Source organism: Kogia breviceps, chromosome 20 (genome assembly GCF_026419965.1).
Source record: "Kogia breviceps isolate mKogBre1 chromosome 20, mKogBre1 haplotype 1, whole genome shotgun sequence".
In the NCBI taxonomy this organism is placed as follows: Eukaryota; Metazoa; Chordata; class Mammalia; order Artiodactyla; family Physeteridae; genus Kogia; species Kogia breviceps.
Window position 1 is genome coordinate 29,431,391 of NC_081329.1, and position 19,034 is coordinate 29,450,424.

General features: G+C 45.7%; 1 protein-coding gene across 2 annotated transcripts in view; it reads left to right on the top strand.

The window, feature by feature from the left end:
* The first annotated feature begins 15,582 nt into the window (after positions 1–15,582).
* The window catches only part of GPAT4 (glycerol-3-phosphate acyltransferase 4), a 31,884-nt gene continuing 28,432 nt past the window's right edge, over positions 15,583–19,034 (top strand). Inside the window, exon 1 of one of the 2 annotated variants that reach the window (XM_059049507.2) lies at positions 15,583–15,710. The gene's annotated coding sequence lies outside the window, so the exon portion shown is untranslated. The remainder of the gene's footprint in view (positions 15,711–19,034) is intronic. The other variant, XM_059049508.2, reaches the window with a different exon arrangement.

Consider the following 19,034-nt stretch of genomic DNA (forward strand, 5'->3'; position numbering starts at 1 on the left):
CCTGCAATTTTCCTCAAGTATAATTCTAACCATGCCATTGCTTCTCTTAAAATCTTCCATGGTTACTTATTGCCTACATAAAAGGAAGGGGGTGAAGGAGATTAATATTTGGGGGGCATCTGTGTCCTGGACAGTGGACTGATCGCCCTTCACAAATTACCTTGTTTAATCCTCATAACAACCTGTAAGATAAGCACTAGTCTCACACCATCGCATCCCAGCTTCCTGGTTAAATTCCCCTAAACGGTTTCTAATCTCCTCTTCATACTTACATTTTTACTATTTTATGTTTCTTAAAATCCCTCCAAAATTCTTTGGGGAATTAAGTAAGGTATGAATAATTTCACATTAGTAACACTGGTGCCAACAAGATGATTGAGGCATGGCTGCAACCTAATTTCCAGAACAGGTCATGAAAATAACCTAAATGAAAAATGGCATATGCTTCATCTGACTCCATCTGTTAACACACAGCGATAGCTTAGCTCTTTTCGCAGGCATGGCTGCCCTCCACCTCTGGGCAAGTCGGTTGGTCTTCGGTCTGAATGAGACTGTAGCCCGCCTCCTTCATTTTTATGAAAGATCGTCGACTTGGCCATCTTCTGGTATCTAAGGCTTCCTGATCTCCAATCAGCAGCATCGCATGTCTGCCCTCTGCGGGCTCAGTGATGAGCAGGCTGCTAATCGAGGCATGGCCACAGTTTAACAAGGGAAACGAGAGAGATACTAAGGACAGTATCATCTGTCTGTTTCTCTTGGTTCCCCCAAGTTTTATTTCCATATCAAACTTGATGCCGGAAAGCAATATCCCTGGGCTCAGGTATAAGTTCCTTGCTTTTAGCAAAGAAATAGCCCTGTGAGCAACACCTTCTGTCTTCCAAAAATTATAATTGAAGACATGGTCAGTTACATGACCTATTCTTTTCTTTATAAGGATCCACGTAATAGATTTTTCTTAGAATTTAGTGCAAGTACAAGTTTGCCTCGTCAAATGTCTGTGATTTATTCTTATCAGACAGATGAGTCCTATCACTTCCCCTTGTTAGCCTCCCTAGCAAGGGGCACAGAAGCAATTCCTATTTCACTGTCTCACCACAGCTTCCTGTAATATTGCCCTGGATCTTTCCTTAAACACTCTCTGATCTCCTTATACCTCCAATTTTTCTATTTTATTTTGTCTTAATTTAAAAAGAGCCCAATTTGGGGGAGAATCAAGTAAAAGATAAATAAGTAGGGAGTAGTCCCTTGGGCATATATGAGTAACTTTGCATTCCCAATTTTTAAAAATATGTATGAGGGGACTTCCAGGTGGTCCAGTGGTTAAGACGCCGTGCTCCCAATGCAGGAGGCCCGGGTTTGATTCCTGGTCAGGGAACTAGATCCCACGTGCCACAAGTAAAGATCCCACATGCTGCAACTAAAGATCCCACACGCTGCAACTAAGACCCAGTGCAGCCAAATAAATAAATTTTTAAAATAAAATAAAATATATATGAGAATGAGCCATTTCACAACACAAATTCCTAAGTGAGGCACATCAGCAAAAGTGGTGATAAAGGCAAGAGTCGTAGAGTCCTGTCGCTCTAGAACTCGAAAAAGAGAGAATAGGTCACGTCAATGATGCAATAAAAATAGTAGTTGCCAACTGTAACTCCATTCAATTGGTACCTGGACACATAGGGTCAGACACTGTGTGTATGACCTGCTTGTACCCTGTGCATTCAGAGGAAGAAGGCTCCAGACTTGAAACAGCATGTGGTCTAGTGAGAGAGACCAACCAGAGCACAAATCCCAGAGGAACACGCTTTTATAAAAGTAGGAATGGGCATGGAGCATTAAGAAAGAGCATAGGAAGGCCTCCAAAGACAAAGAAATCGCTGACGCTTCCCGGAAGGGGTGATGCCTCAGCCAGGACTTGAACACTCAAGGAGTTAGCCAGGCCCAGGAGGGAAGAGGCGATGGCTGTTTGGGGTGGAAATGCCATGTTTAAAGGCACAGAAGCCATGGGCACATAGAGTATTCTTGGCCCTCCGAGGAGCCGGCTTGGCAAGAGCATAGGATGAGGGTGGGTGCGTGGGGTAGCCGGAGAGCAGCTTCCTATTTCATAGGGTCTCATAGGAGGCTTATAAGACATACATGATGTGTACGTTTTACAGGAGTCTGAGTTTCCATGCTAAAAACTTTGGATTTTTGCACTAGAACATTTGGAAGCCTCTGAAGGACTTTGATTTGATCAGGTTTGCATTCTAGAAATCTGATTTGCATTTAGAAAAATCCCTCTGGTGACTGTGGAGAATGGAGGCCAGACTGCAGAGTTAGAAACAGGTGGCCCTGCTGGCAATCCAGGCGAGGAGAAATGAGGACCCGGCAGCACATAAAGATGGAGACACGAGGCGATGGGCCGGCATCTCCGTGGTCAACTCTCACGCTGAAGACAATTTAAACTAGCTGGATAAAATAGAAAAAGCGTTTTTCTAAAAACATCAGATGGCTAATGAGCTAGTGAGAAATTGTTGCACAAGGTCTAGAGGAAAACAAGTCAGGACAGGTGAGTGAGTCTAGCGTTGCCAAGGCAACATGGTAGCCGTGAAACAGCAGTGCTTCTACAGCAAATGCAGTGTCCCTAAATCTGGGGTTCACAGACAGGGCAACTCAGGGGTCTGTGAACTTGGTTAAGAAAAAAATTACATCTTTCTTTTCACGACCCTCTCAATGAAGCTTAGATTTTCCTTCTATTATGAGTCTAGGCCACAAGCCTCAGTGATATGTGCATTCCTGTGACCTTGTCACCGACAGAAATCAGCTATTTTCACACCACATTTATAGCTGTATGTATCTCAAATTGTCGTTTAGGGACTTCCCTGGCGGTCCAGTGGTTAAGACTCCGTGCTTCCACTGCAGGGGGCAGAGATTTGATCCCTGCTTGGGGAACTAAGATCCTGCATGTCGCATGGCACGGCCAAAAAAAAAAAAAAAAATGTCATTTACATTCATCACTATTTCTAAATTGCAGTCACTTTTAGACCTGCTGCTTGAACTTGCTGTTTAATGCTTTAATAAAGAAGCACACATATGACTCTATCACAAGATTTTAAAAAATGTTTTGTTAACTGTATTTCAATTAAATGGGCTTCCTTTGTAACTCTGTATATTTTTTCCCCTTTAATGTTTTTCTATTTTCTTCTTTTATTGTTTGTTCTCTACATATTTTAGGTTTTTAAAACCATCGTTCTGAGGAGGCGTCCACGGCTTCAGCAGATTGCCAAAAGGACGGAAGAGGCTAAGCACCCCTGGCCTGGTGGAACTGAAACGGAGTAGTTTGGTCCTTCCCTGCCCCGCACCCCATGTCCTCAGCCTACCTTTTGTCTGTGGAAAAACTTTAGCCAAAGAATAAGTTTAATCAGGGAAGTGAGAAAATGCAGAAACAGAGGAAAACAGTCCAAGGATACCAAATAATAACAGTTTAGTCATTAAGCATAGTTAAGGATCTTTAGTTCCTCCTTAAGGGCTATAGATAATATTCTGAACCATGTCCTGTGAGCTGTCTTGTAGACACCGAAACCTCCGCCAGGCGGAAGAAGTTGACTCCATGATGACCAGGCTGTAACCATGACATCAGCTGCCACAATTCCAAGAACTGGCCTCAAAGAAACGGAAACAAACCGACCCTGGAACTGAAGATTAACTGTACCTAAAACAATCGAGTTGACACTGGTCAGGGCACCACATGACCAATTTCATGACTGTCAGAGCTGACTGTGCTGTTTCTACATGTAGCGCCCTCCCTCTGTCTATAACAGCTCTGGCCCCCTGATTGTCGGGGGGTGGGGAGTTGGCCTTTGAACAGGTGTCCACCCTCCCCTCTGGTTGCGCACCTCCGAAATAAAGCAACGTTTCCTTTCCTACCAACACTTGTCTCTCTCGAGAATTGGCTTTCGTGCGGCAAGCAGCTGGACCTGGGTTCGGTAACAGAAACAGTAGTCCAGGGCCTGTGAAGGTTGAGAGTTCTGGTAAACCACCCTTCATTCAGGATCAGGACTCTACAAGTGCAGGTGAATTAGAAGCACACCAACCCCTCACACAGAGATTTTAGGCCAGCTTTGAATCCAGTGGATGGTCCTGAAATTTTCAAACTTGTAAATTGGATTAAAGCAATCCAGGCACTGATAGGACTAAAATCATCTCTGAGGGAAAGAGAACATCCTAGGCCTTAAATGATTTCTATGCATAATTTTTCAAACACAATATCTAGCATAGAGATAACTGGCCATGAAAGGAAAAGAAACAAAGGCGGAAGAGATAACAGACACAGGTCCTCCATATGGTGCAACTAACAGACACAGGCTGGAAACCAACCATCCTCATGGAGATAAAACACGAATGCAAACATTTCAGGGAGGAACTAGAAGGAATACAGAGTAAAGCTGCAGATTTGAAAAAGAATGTTAGCAAAGAGCAAGCCTGAGGGAAGGGGATAAGCGCTTAGATTGGAAGTGGGCAGGAATTGGAGTAAAAGAGAGAGGAGGCTGGGACTTCCCTGGTGGTCCAGTGGCTAGCTCCCAATGCAGGGGGCCTGGGTTCAATCCCTGGTCAGGGAACTAGGTCCCACGCAACTAAGACCCAGCACAGCTAAAAGAAACAAGTAAGTAAATATTGTTTTAAAAGAGAGAGAGGAGGCTGGCTACCCATCTGATCCGGGCAACTGTGAAAACAACAATGCCATTCATTGGTACAGGATAATGTAGAACAATTTTGTAAGGTGGGAGTGGAGTAAAGAAAGTGATGGGGGCTTCCCTGGTGGCGCAGTGGTTAAGAATCCGCCTGCCAATGCAGGGGACACGGGTTTGAGCCCTGGTCCGGGAAGATCCCACATGCCGCGGAACAACTAAGCATGTGCGCCGCAACTACTGAGCCCACGAGCCACAGCTACTGAAGCCCGTGCGCCTAGAGCCCGTGCTCCGCAACAAGAGAAGCCACCGCAATGAGAAGCCCGCGCACCGCATCGAAGAGTAGCCCCCGCTTGCCACAACTAGAGAAAGCCTGCACGCAGCAACAAAGACCCAACACAGCCAAAAATAAATTAATTAATTAATTTAAAAAATTGCCTGTGACGCTGCTCTTGCCATCTACATTTGCTTTGATAGCAGTGCCAGCATCATGCTGAGCTTGGCATCAGCCAATACAAACAGAGAAAAACAAACTTACGCAACGTAGGTCATGAAAACACTTACTGAAAGTACAAGGAAAAAAGAAGCCAAATCTAGAAAAGCACAGTCCAACTACCTTCTGTTCCCCCACAATAACTGGACACTTAAAATAGCGGAGAAGTGGATAATAGAGAAATAAGCAAAGCTGTAACAGACTGATATTGACAAAGCAAAATAGAGGTGTCTATAGAATTATCAACATAGACTCCAAGGTGAAAAAGACTAGATAGGATAAAGAATTTTATCATCCCTTGATATGCGATGAAGTCACTTAGAAGATATCATAGCGATGAGTCTCCACACACCAAATAAGATAGTGTTACAATAATATGAACCCTAAACTGTTGGAGCATATACGGATTTGAGAAAAGCACAAACCTCATAGGAGACTTGGACTCGCCTTTCTCAGAAGCTGAAGATCAAATTGAGGAACCTCATTTGAACAAACTGAGAAAACACTTGCTTTTTTTAAGAACATTTGTTCACATACTAGCCAACAAAGAAAAGCTCAATAAACTGCACATTTTCTGAATGCTAGGAATTAAACCCCAAGATGATCCGCAACCTCGCCAGTTTTGTTCACCTTCGCACCTGAGCACCTGACACAATGTTTAGCACACAGTAGGGATCCAAAAGTAGTAGTTTCACAAGGAAGGAAGGATGACCCACTATGACACAAAAGCAACGTGAAGAATATATCCTCCCCCCAATTAGACATTTCCATTACACTCTTCAAAATAATTCTTGTGTCAAAGAGAAAACCGAAATGGAAATTAGAAACCTATTTAAAAGTAAATGGCCATAAGAGTACTGTGTATAAAAATGTACAGTTTAAAAAAATGTACAGATTGTCTTTGTGGAAAATTTACACTTTTAAATGCATTTCTTGGAAAACATAAAAGATTGAAAATAAATGAAATAAAGTATTCTGCTGAAGAAAGTAGAAACAAAGTATTCTAGGAAAAGAAAAGGGGAAATCATAAAATGAAAACAAAAAATAATGAACTAGACAAAAAGAAAATCACTGCCTAAAAAATTAAAGAAAACCTAGTCTGATTATGAAAAAAATAGATAACACATATAAAGTCTATTAGGAATAATAAAAGGATTGCAGATAACACAGAGCTTTTAAAAATTAATAAAACACTATGCCCTGGGAAGCTGCCGCATAGCACAGGGAGATCACCTCTGTGCTTTGTGACCACCTAGAGGGGTGGGATAGGGAGGGTGGGAGAGAGGGTGATGCAAGAGGGAAGAGATATGGGAACATATGTATATGTATAACTGATTCAGTTTGTTGTAAAGGAAAAACTAACACACTATTGTAAAACAATTATACTCCAATAAAGATGTTAAAAAAAAAAAAAAAACACTATGCCCAACTTCACATCATTAAATTTAAGTTTAAATTTAAAGTTTAGAAGAATGGCTGATTTTCTAGGAAAATACAAAGGATCAAAACTGACTCAAGAAGAAGTAACATCACCTTGGTTGGTCAAATATTTCCAAATACATTTTCCTAGTATTTTGTTTGTTGATTTTTTTATGGTGTCATTAGCCATACAGAATTCCTCCCACCCCAAAACTGTACAAATATTCTCCGATAATCCTTTCTTATGACTGATATTTTTTAAATTAAATTATTCAGTTATTTTTGGTGTGAGGTAGGGGTCTACCTTTATTTTCTTCCAGCTAGATAGCCCACTTGCCAATGTCATTTATTAACCTAAGAGCTACTACTACTTAATTTTAAAATATACAAATGGCTTACTATAAAAATTGGCCAAAGGTTGGAATATGCATTTGATTGAGAAGGAAATGGAAATGGCCAATAAATACATGAAAAAATAATACATACCATTTTTGTTTAAAAATATAATCAAAACAATCATGTTTTTCACCTATCATATTGGCAAATATTTAAAGTTTGATCATTTTTAGTGATGGTGAAAGTAGGGAAAAAGGGTAATTCTTCAAGGTTATTGGTGAAATTATAAATTTATTCAGCCTTTCTGGAGGCAGTTTGGCCATACTTAACAGAATTTTTAATGTGTACCTTTGAACTAACAGTCCTCATTCTAAATATCTGTCAAGGAGAAATTCTCACACATGTACAAAAATGTATGTATACAAGAATGTTGGTTGGACTATTTTATTAGCCAAAAACATTGAGAATCCCTTAAATGTCAATAGTAGAGTATGGTGGACCCATATGATGGACTCCCATGCACCAGGGTAAAAAATAGGCTACATCTATAATATACTAATATGAAAAATGCACATTGCCTATATATACTCTGAGGCCATTTTTGTAAGAATAAAATCTCCAAACCACTTTAAAACTAACAAGTTTACTTTCTTGCTGTTTTTTTTTTTTTTTGGAAATAAACTTTTGATTGATTGAAGTAGAACATACATATAGAAAGTTACACAAAGAACATACCTGACTTACCACCACCCAGATCAAGAAGTGCATTATTATCTAGGAGTCTGGAGCACAAGAGAAAGGTCCAGGCTAAAGACAGAGACTTGGGAGTTAACATAGGAAAGTAATTGACTATTGTCAAAATCGGATAAGGACATCCAAGACAAAGGTATAAAGTGAAAAATGCGAGGGCTGAGGACTTGGGGTACATTAAAGCCTAACGGCTAGGGAGAGTATACTGGGTCTGCAAAGGAGACTGAGAAGGAAAGAGACAAGATGTTGGAGTAGAAGGACGTGAGCTCCTATTCTTACAAAAACACCAAAATCACAACTAACTGCTGAACAACCATCGCCAAAAATAACCCACACTGGAACCTACCAAAAAAAGGATAACCTACATCCAAAGACAAAGAAGAAGCCACAACAACATGGTAGGAGGGGTGCAATCGAGATCAAATCAAATCCCATACCCTCCGGATGGGTGACCCGCGAACTAGAACCCCAGGAAACTGGTCCACCACCTGAGGCAATCGGATCCAGCGGAGGCTCAAAGCCCGCCAGTGCCATCCAGGTACACAGGTGGGATGCGTTATGGATGTACTTTGTATACTATGACCCTGTAACTCCAGCCACAACTGACTGAACCAGAGATCATTGCCCAGGGCTCTGTGACAGCTCTCAGTATTGGTCAATAAATGCCACACGCAATGACCCCCCCCCCAGTCTCTTTGGATCACACATGTATCGAGGAGTACCTCAACACAGAATCCAAAATAGAGAGAGAAGGCAGTAACAGAAGTGTGATTGGGAGGAAGCCATGGTGGAGAAAAGTGGCCAGAAAGTGGGTAGCTTGTAGGAGATTAGGAAAAGCAGCAAGGCTGACTCTGTCACAAAGCAGAGGAGAGAGAGTGCGTGGGAACCCTGGGGAAACTTCTCACTCGTGGAAGCCTGTCTTTCACAGCTGAAAGGGGTTCAGTCTCATCACCGTCCTTCCTCTCCCTATCACAGGACCCTAAGCCTGCCTGGTCAGGGACGGAGTGCCACCGCCCGCGCAGAGTGTCTGAGCCACGCTTCTTGTCACCTCCTTTTCATTTCCCCAACCAAGTGTTTAAGACATGAGAGGCCTGACTGGCTGCGTCCCGGGCCGGTGCCTCAGTGCGGCTGGCCCTCGGGGGGTCAGGAGCATATAAATAGTTGCTGCTGGGGAACCTAGTCTCAGACAAGAGGAGAGACATCTCTGCCACCGCTGCAGCCCAGAGCCGAGCGGGGTAAGCGCTCCTGCGTCCAGGAATTGGGAGCTCCCTGGGCGCGCAACGCTCGGCCACTTACTTCCTGCGCTTCTTTGTATCCACTTTCATCCGACAGGTGTGGGCCGGCGACCCAGGGGAGGAGAAGTGCGGTGATGGGGCGAGGGGAAGCGGGTAGGCGGGCTGCAGTTGAGAATGGCTGGCCCTTCTGCCCTGTCATCAGAAGTCCCTTCCTTCCTTTTTCTAAGGTCCCGGCGCTGGCGGGTCACCCGCGCGCCGCCCCATGCACCTGTGCCTCCGCCGCAGCGCATCCCCGCAGCAGCGCCCCACGGACCGTCCCAGAGGAGCTGCGTCCCCGGCCATCCTTCCGTTCCTGCCTGGCATCGCCTCCTGAAGCCCGGAGACCCAGAAAGCGGGTGGTGTTCGCAGACACCAAGGGGCCCTCGCTGACGTCGGCGCACTGATTTGAAGATGCTGTGGGCGGAGACTCAGAGGAGGACTCCTGCCGCGGGTCCAGCTGCGCGCGCCCTGCACGGCCCAGCTCGCCAGAGCCAAGCCTCTAGGCTCCGGGCTGCCCCGCCACGGGCAGGACTCCGGGATCCCGGGAGGCGTCTGCAGACCCCTCGGGCGCCGGGAGCAGTGTGCGGGGCCGGGGGCCTCCTGCGAGGCGCGGTGCGGGCGCGCGGGCTGGGATTCCAGAAGGTGTTGCAGATGCGCGCATAGCCTTGGATGCCCGGGCTCTGTCCTTGAAGCGCCGCGTGTCACACGCCCGGTCCTGGCGGAACGGACAACACGTCCGCGCGGTGTTACCGCGAGGCCCCGCGAGGCGGGGGGCACCATCCAGTCCTGCTCCTCTTTAGAGTGTGTTCAGAGCTTTCGAGGGACGATGATCAAGGTCAAAATTATTGCTTGGCGCCTGGTTCACAGTCCTGCTCATCGGAATGAAACCGAACTCGGCGAGGGCCCACAGACGGGAGCCCTCGGGGTACTTTTTATGCGCAAAGCGTGAATCTCTTGCCCAGGACCTGCGCCTTTTCTCTCTCCCCTGGAGCCCATCTCAGACCTTAACAGCTCCTGCATCACAGTGGGCAGACAGGAAGGACGCAACTCCTAATCCTCCAATAAGCCTTGAATGCCTTGCATGCTTATCTCACAAGGTCAGGAAGTAGACCAAAGAGAGGAGATTTCCGGGCTGCCCTGGTGGCGCAGTGGTTGGGAGTCCGCCTGCGATGCAGGGGACGTGGGTTCGTGCCCCGGTCCGGGAAGATCCCACGTGCCGCAGAGCGGCTGGGTCCGTGAGCCATGGCCGCTGAGCCTGTGCGTCCGCAGCCTGTGCTCCGCAATGCGAGAGGCCCGCAAACCGCAAAAACAAAAAAATACCAAAAAAAAAAAGAGAGGAGATTTCCTTTAGGAAGATGCCGCCAATGGCACCCTTCACCCTCTGCAGGAAAGTCTTTGGAAACAAAAGAAATGTAAACAAAGCTTTTCTGTATAATTTGTTCAAAGGCCTAGAAGACAGTGTCTGTAAGGACAGGGTAGGAGGGGTGAGGGAGGGGTTCTTTACATTGAAGGCAGGAGGATGCAACGCAGAAATAGGCTCTTTTACTTCCCTCCCCGTTTGGACAGGCCTCGTTTTCTGGTAACTCTTGCTTCTTCAACTTTGGCCAAGAGAAATATTGGTTAAAGCATTTTCAAGTTGTAAACACTTGACCTTGCCCCTCTTCAGCAGATAAGAGGCAGGGACAAGTCTGTCTACCTTAAAGTAGGTGGACTTTAAAAATTTAATGGTTCAGCACCGTTTTCTTCAAGCCATAATTTACTGAGGCCTAGAAGGCTGACCTTTGCTCTCATGTCCACCCACACTTTCCCTGTTGTATTTACTACCCCGTATTGAAACTGCTGCCTGAACTGTGCCTCCGTAAGGTAAAGCACGTTGCCCACCATCTAGCTCTACAAGAATCAAGTCATCAGCCAATGCAGTCGCTGGCCTGCAACACACACTGAAAGGAATTCAGGGCGAAGATCAGGATGGGGCACTTTGTGCTCTGCGAAAACAGGCCAGACGAGCCCTTAGAAAGTCAGAAATATTGCAGGAGAGATTTTTTATGAACCTGGATTCGTGCATCTTCCTCTCCTTAGAAAAGCACTAAAATCATTAACTGAGATACCTGCTCTTTGTAACTAGCAGCAACCTTCTGCTGAGATGTATGCCTGAGTGCCCATACCCTTTTGCCTTTTTGGCAAAAGGGTATGGGCACTCAAGCATACATATATACATATATCATATCATATCATATATCATATACATATATCATATGTATACTGATCTTATCTCTTCGGAGCAGGTGCGTCGGAGCTATCTGAGAGGCTGTCTCCCTGGCTATAGTCCTTAATAAGTTCCCCAATAAAACTGAAACAGCTCTCACGTTGTGGGGTTTTATTTCAGTCAACAACTCCCTCAGGTCTGGGGAAGCTAGGGCAGGCCTACCATGTACACTGCTGTCCCCCAGCCTGGCCACCGCGGAGACGCCCAGAACGTATGGGTTGGTACAGTACAGGAGTATTTTTGCCAAGCATGCTTCTAGCTTCAGTTTACAATATTCTGAGATCTGTAGGCTTTGGAAGATTCTAATCTCTTTTCAGAGTTTGTTCATTTCCTCAGATGATTGTTCATGGATGACAAATTTTAAATAACCGTGCTTTAAAAAAAATCTTTATCTGTTCTGATCCTTGACTTGGGCTACAATTGTTTGTGCCAGTGGCTGGCTATATACATGCAGTCATAGTGGTCGAGCAAGTAACGTTCTCTTTATTTTTCTCCCTAAAGGGCCTGCCCTGGCCATTTCACCCTGTAAAACAACCAGGTGGTTAACATGGTAAAGAGAGAGGCTCCCAAACACACAGGCTTCCAGGGACAGTGTGAACACAGCTGCAACGTCCTCATCTGAAAAGGGATGCTATTGTGACCGCCCCCGTTTCCTCCCCATCCCTGTATCCTGTCTCTAGTCCTGACTCCATTAAGGCATGATCGGGAATAAGGTAGGTGGTCCACACAGGGTATGTCGTCAGGATTGGGGAACGAACGCTCTCTGAAATGAAAGCTGGTAAGACTTGTCCAGGAAAAAGTTAATCAACAGTCAATCTAAGAAAGAAATGGAAAATGTTATTCACGCCGACCTGAGGATTATAACCCAGGAGACAGTCTTCTAGAAGGCTCTGAGGACTCTCTCGCAGAGGTAAAGGGGGAAGCCAGTATATGTGTGATTTTGGCAAATGGTTTCTGCAATCAAGCAATCATCTTGGTAGAAGGTTACTGCTATTCACGATGAACAGATACCTTAGTTAATGGTTTTAGTGCTTTTCTAAGTATGGGAAGATGCAAGAAACTGGATTCATAAAATTTTCTCCTGGAAATATCTAACTGCCTCAGGGCCAGTTTGGCCAGTTTTCCCAGAGCACAAAGTGCCTCATACTGATCTTCCCCCAGAACTCCTTTCAGGGTGTCCTGTAGGTCAGCGACTGCAGTGGCTAATGACCTGATTCTTGTAGAACTGAATGGTGGGCAGCATTCTTTATCTTACAATCCCCTCCCTTGCGGTCTTAATTTCGACCCAGGTTTGGGAAGCATTTCATGACCAGTTTGTCTCACGTCACTAGGAATGCTCATTCCCAGGTCAGGCGAGGATTTTCTTGATAGGCCTCTCGATGTGCTATTATTGCATTTGGTCCTGTTAATAGCAGCTCAAAGCCTCTGGATCGCCAGTCTTACTAGTCTTTTATGGTCCAGGAAATTGTTCCCTCTTCTTGCTTCTTCCCTTATCTAGAGTTACAATATATTACAGTCATTGAGCTTATAGAACTGTATAGTTCATCAGTCATTTCAAGTCACCTACTAATCATTAACTTTATTTGAGACTCAGTCACACATTTGCAAGAAACAATAATCTTGTAAAATCGGCAGAATGCAAGTATCAATAATATAGTTAGTAGCATCAATAAGGTCATAAGTAAGTATTTAAGCTAAGAACTTCCATTAGGTGTGGCCCAGTGTCTCCCCAGGTCATCTGACCAGTCTGTTCTACACCAATCACTGTCTTTAAGGGAAACAATCTATTGGCATTGTACAGAAAGCTCAGTAGTTGTGGCTCACGGGCTCTAGACCGCAGGCGCAGTAGTTGTGGCCCGCAGGCTTAGTTGCTCCGCGGCGTGTGGGATCTTCCGGGACCAGGGCTTGAACCAATGTCCCTTGCATTGGCAGGCGGATTCTTAACCACTGTGCCACCAAGGAAGTCCAGGAGTATTTTTTTTAAAAGGAGTATCTTCCCAGTTCATAGCACCGTGTGACACACACAGCAAACACAGTGATCGCAGAGGCGCATTTTGGGAAATGAGCTCAATTAAAACGGCGTGGGAGGTTATTAAACTTCTCACTGAGCTCTTAAACACTGTGATCCCCTCCTTTTTTTTTTTTTTTTCCTCTCCCATTGCGGAGCACAGGCTCCGGACACGCAGGCTCAGTGGCCATGGCTCACGGGCCCAGCCGCTCCGCGGCATGTGGGATCTTCCCGGACCAGGGCATGAACCTGTGTCCCCTGCATTGGCAGGCGGACTCCCAACCACTGCGCCACCAGGGAAGCCCATTGATCCCCTACTCTTAATGGACTATCCTTCATCAGGTTTTTTACATTACGTAATTTTTGTAGTATGTGAGTATATTCATTCTAGAATGTGAAAATACCTTTAACAATAATCTAAAAGTCCAAATTCACCGTGACAAGGAGTTTACTGTTGGATATAAGCTGATCATGCGATAGGCAAGAGGCCTCCTCTGTTGGTAAGCCTACTTTGTGTCTAACTTTTCAAGCTGCTTGCTCATTTTCTCTCTCCCATTTGTATTCCTCATGCCTAGAAATGACCATGACAGAGATGTGACCAGATCACTGACCTTTGCAAACAAAAGTTTGGAGCCTAAGGGAATTATATTAACCCGGTTCTTAATGGCTCCCTCTTCGGAGAGAAGTTTGATTGCCTTCCTGCACTCAAGAAGTTTAGAGATGGTCTCAGGGAACGTGTACATATTCTCTCACGTGCGTGTGTGTGCGTGTGCGTGTGTGTGTGTGTGTGTGTGTGTGTGTGTTGATACCCAACAACTGAACCTACTATTTGGTTGGGCAACGAATCAGTCAACATCATTTGTGTTCAGTCTCTAGTATATGTAAAACATTTTGAAATTTCAAAATTATTATGTACAAAGAAATGTAGTGTATGGTAAGAATTGTGAGGAAATTTAAACATGAATATATATAGCAAAGCCGGTGAATGGACGAATTCTACATTTTGACTGATTCTGGATCAAGAAAGGAGAGCAGATGTAAGAACCCAAAGAGCATTTATGATGGTGGTGGCCACTTTAAAGCCCTATGCCTCGCATTGATGATGTCCAGTTTCTCCTTTTATGGAACTTAATCTAGTTGAAGATTAGACATAGCCATGCATTGTTCGGCTTTGCATCATTGGGACCAAAATTTGTTAAATGAATGGATAAATGATTGAGTTAATGAATATGGGATAAGTCCCACAGGTGTGGTAGCATTTAGCATGGGGATGAGCGGTCCAGTGTTTGAGAGCAGAGCCATCATTCTTATACGATGATTTTGAGGTCTAAGAATATGGACTTTACCCTCAAGCCTTACTATCAGATCATTTAGCATGGATTGGCAATCTGACAGCAGTGTGCAGAATAAACTAGGAGGGAGGGCTTGATCTTTTAAGAACAGGAAGGAAAAGGGCTACTTTTTTTTTTAAGGAGAACGAATTTAGGGCAGATGATACAGGCTTGAGTTAGGCGTTTGAAGTTTAAAGAGATGGTGAGCAATACACATGAAAACTCCAGCAGGCAGCAACTAGACTTTAGCAGAGAGGTAAGTTACAAGTTGAGGTAGACGTTGGAAAGTTGCAGCTGCGAGGGAACAGGGGGATGCCTATACCAACCCTTGAACTCCTTGGCTTCGCTAGTTGGCAAATGAGACTCGGATGATGACGGTGGTGGTGATGACAGCTAATATTTCTTGAGCCTGCCGGCCGCAAGCTAAGTTCTTTCCATACCGACCTGTATCTCACTGTATACTCACAACAGCCCCAAGATGACAAGACCATTTGGTGACTCAAACCTCTTCTCGCTAATCAGGGCTGATTTCACTCTCTCCAGAACCTATAAGAGTGTTCTTTGCGGGAAGCAGCCAGCATTCGGGCCCTGGCGCAGCTCAGAAGCGTGGAGACCTCTCTTTAGGAAGTGCTCCCCTTATCACAGCAGGAGTCTCGGGGGCACGCGCCAGGAGAGGAGCTGGCGACCAGAGCCCGGCGCGCACAGTACCGGTCTCTGCAGCAGCTGGCCCGGTCCACGTAGCGGTCCTCGCCCGCCAGGTGGCAGCTTGGAGAGTCCCGGGCGAGCCCACTTGGGGCTCGTGAGGCGAAGCCCCGCCTCCCCGCCTCCTCGGCCCTCCATTCGGCTCTCCGTCTGCCCGTCTCCCCGGCGCCCCGCCCCTCGTAGCCCCGCCTCCCCAGCTCCCCTCATCTCGGTGCCCCGCCTCCCCGCCTCCCCGGCCCAAGACTTGGCGCCCCGTCCGCTCATCTCCCGGCGCCCCGCCCCCATCTCCCCGCCCCTCGGGGCCCCGCCCAGCCGGGAGGGTGGGGACTGGACGCGAGGGTCACGTCAAGGCGGCATAGACAAAGGGCGGGTGCGCGCACGTCCTTACGCACGCCTCGGCCGGCGGCGGCGAGGGCGGGGTGGGCGGTCCCCGGAGGGATTTGCCTACTGGAACCTCGAGGTAGGTGAGTACGGTCCGGCCGGCCCGTTCCTGAAGGTCACGGGCCTCTGGGGGAGCTGGGGTTTGGGCCGGCGCCCGTGAGGGCTGCGGTCGGGCGACCCCGCTCCCTGCGCCTCCCCCACGCCCCAGCGTTGGGAGGCACCATTGCGGCTGCCGGGGGGTTCCCGGCGCCGGAACGTGCCGACCTCCCTGCGGTGGAGCGGGCCCGCCCGTGCCCGCGGCGGCCTCCGGCCCGCGCCCCCGCGTGTCCTGCCGAATCCCGGCCCCCGCTGCCTGCCCTCCGCGCGCTCGGGAGGGTGAGAGATCACGGGGAAGCGCCTTCACCGTGACTGCTCAAGTTCTTTGGTGTCCCTGGGATGTACGTTTTCCGCTCCTGTTCTCCAGAGATCCCCATTTTGCTTTCTTCAGGATTTCTTAACCCTCGATATCCCTTCCCTTTCCGTTTTGATTTCACGCCCTGCGAAGCATCCTCCTACCGGAGGGTCTTATTTCCTCACTCTCCGTGTCACAGAGGGCTTTACTTTCGCAGTTGAAAAGTTAGGGAAAATAAACCATATGAAACATACTGTAGTTCTGTGGAAGTAAGCTCCATGCTGTACTAGATATCAGTGCCTCACTGCTCAAGGCCTCTGTGCCGCGGACCTTCTCGCTGATAAGTTTCTTGAGATCCGTTGAAGAATTTGCTTTCTGGTTCACTTTCCTTAATTTTGGCTGAAGTTTGAGTACCTCTGTTTAGTTTCATGTCCCGTAGATTCTATCTCAACCCAAAGGAAACGGTATGAAAAGCAATTATCCTTATGCCAGAGATGGTAGAAAAGAGTCATGTGTTAATGCCAGTTCGGTATTATTTTCTCACTTTGACAGTGATGTTTTTTTCAACCTTGTATTATGGAGAATTTCAGACATGGAAAAGTAGATAGAATAGTGAACCAGCATGTACCCATCATCCAGCCTCAAGAACTCACCTATGTATGACTGAGCATGTCTAATCCACATCCACCTTCCGCGCGCCCCCGTATCTCTGGGATAAATCCTTGATGTCAAAAGTAGCTTGAGAGTCCAAATAAAAATCTTACTTTATGGCTTTATGGAGTAAAGCCATAACTTACTTTTATTGGGACATAGTCTATTACAAGTCCTTCAAGTCCTAAATACATAATAGCATTGGAGAAGCACCAGAAAAGGGCATCTAAAATAATTAAGCGGCTGGAGGACAGGTTAAAACAGAAGGTGTGGATGAGAACTTCCAGATCATCTTGTCTTTTTCATTTTTGATGAGCCCTCAAGGCCCAGAGAGGTTCAGTGACTTGTCCACATCTACAGGGAATGAGAGGTCGAAGTGAGGCTGGAAAAGACATCTCCCAACTCCACCTCTAGTCTTTTTCCTGTACCATGCTGCTTGCGTTTATGTTGTTTCCTTTGGGAAAGAGAAATGTGTGGAAGGGCTATGACTGAAAACTCTTCCGATGAAGGGCTTGGGCAGGCAAATATGAACCTTTTCACCAAAATCTGGAATAATGAAACTAGGGGATAGGCCTTAAGTTATTTCTTAAGCTAGATTTGGGACAAGTTGAGGAGTTCTCATCATAGCTTTTAGGAAACATGGGAAGTTGCTGACCTTAAAAGTGGAATTCCAAACAGAATAAGCACAAGCTTTAAAAGATTTAGATGACATTCATAGCTATTGAATGAAGAGTGACTAAGGGAAACTGGAATGATTTTTAGGGGGTGTACCCCTGATATTATGCTCTTGTGGCCGAGAGAACAGTAGCACCCTCCCACAAAAACATCCTTCCTTGCCATGAGCAGGTAAGAATCCTGGGCTGGGTGCATCATGGGTTAGGCTTTTTTTTTTTTCTTTAAAAACAAAACCATGGTCTGCATTTGCTAGCACACTTTAGGCAATTAAGTTTCTGTACCTCAAGAAAGACAGCTAAATTCAGTACTTGGGCCTCAATTTTTTTTACCCTTAAATGCTGCCTGAGGGATGCTGTGAACAAGGGAATCCTTGTATGTATACTTCTTGGAGTTTGATTATAAGTTCAGTTTATATGATATGACATAATTGTTTATAAATTTACCTTCAGGATGGACTTTTCTTCTGTGAGTTTGTGACCTAAATACAGTAGTTGTCGTGCACATCCAGTTTATGGAAATGCCGCTCAAATGAGCAGCATCAGGGTGTCTTGGTAAATCATTGCCCCTGAAGACATGAGGGGGTGGGGGAATTGTATGTTTCGGCGGAGGGGTTGGTGTGTGTTGGAGAATATTTGGTCCTGGTTAAGCTTGAGCTGTACTGCAGAATTGTTTCTTCACGTAAAACAACCTCATCACGGCATGTCATTTACTTCTTACGGTATCATTACACTCGTGGGGAGGACCTGAGCAAATGGTCATCGGTTCCCTGTATAATAATGCTTACTCTATAGCATGATGAATGCTTTTTAAGAGCACAGAATTTTAGAGTTTAGGAGGAGTGTTGTAAGTGCTTGGAGTTTTTCGTAAGTCCTTAAAAGGTACTCTCTCCTTCAAAACACATTGATACATGCACACGCCACCCAGCCATACAGACTGGTTTGCTCTCTCTGGGACCTCTTTTTATTTTGTCTTCGTAATAGTTGTTAGTGTGTTTGCCTTCTATTAAACTGTTAGCTCAAGATCTGCAATTCTAGAATGATGCTTTGTAAAAAGTAGGCACATGATACGCTTTTGTTGACTTTTTGAATTAAAAAAACAGAAACCAAAAAGCCGGTGAGGAAACTTAAATCCACAGAAGGTGAATGCCTTATTGAAGGTCATACAGAGCAGAGCTGGGCCTCCAACCTCAGACGACTTCTGAGTCCAGTTCTCAGCCCCTTCCTTTGCACTGTTCTCTTCACACCTCAGAGGAGTCGGGTGGGGAAGATATTATATGTATGTATTTTTTCCCTCACCAGTTGGAGATACAGTATCTTTAGGGTCTGCCTTAAAAGTTTGTGGTCAGTGCTATCCAATAGAAACATAACAGAAACCACATGTACAGTTTTTTAAATTTTGTAGTAGCCACTTTAAAAAAAGTAAAAAGAAACAGGTGAAGATAAGTTTGATAATATATTTTATTTAACCCAGATTATCTAGACTATCACTTCAACATGTAATCAGTGTACAAATTATCAACGAGATCTTTTACATTCATTTTTTTACCCTAAATCACTGAAATTCCAGCATCTATTTTATATCTATAACACATTTCTGTTTAGACTAGCCACATCTCCAGTGCTCAAGGGTCAGACGTGGTTAGCGGCTGCTGTGTTGGACGGTGCAGAATCACTGTCAGCTGAGCATAGAG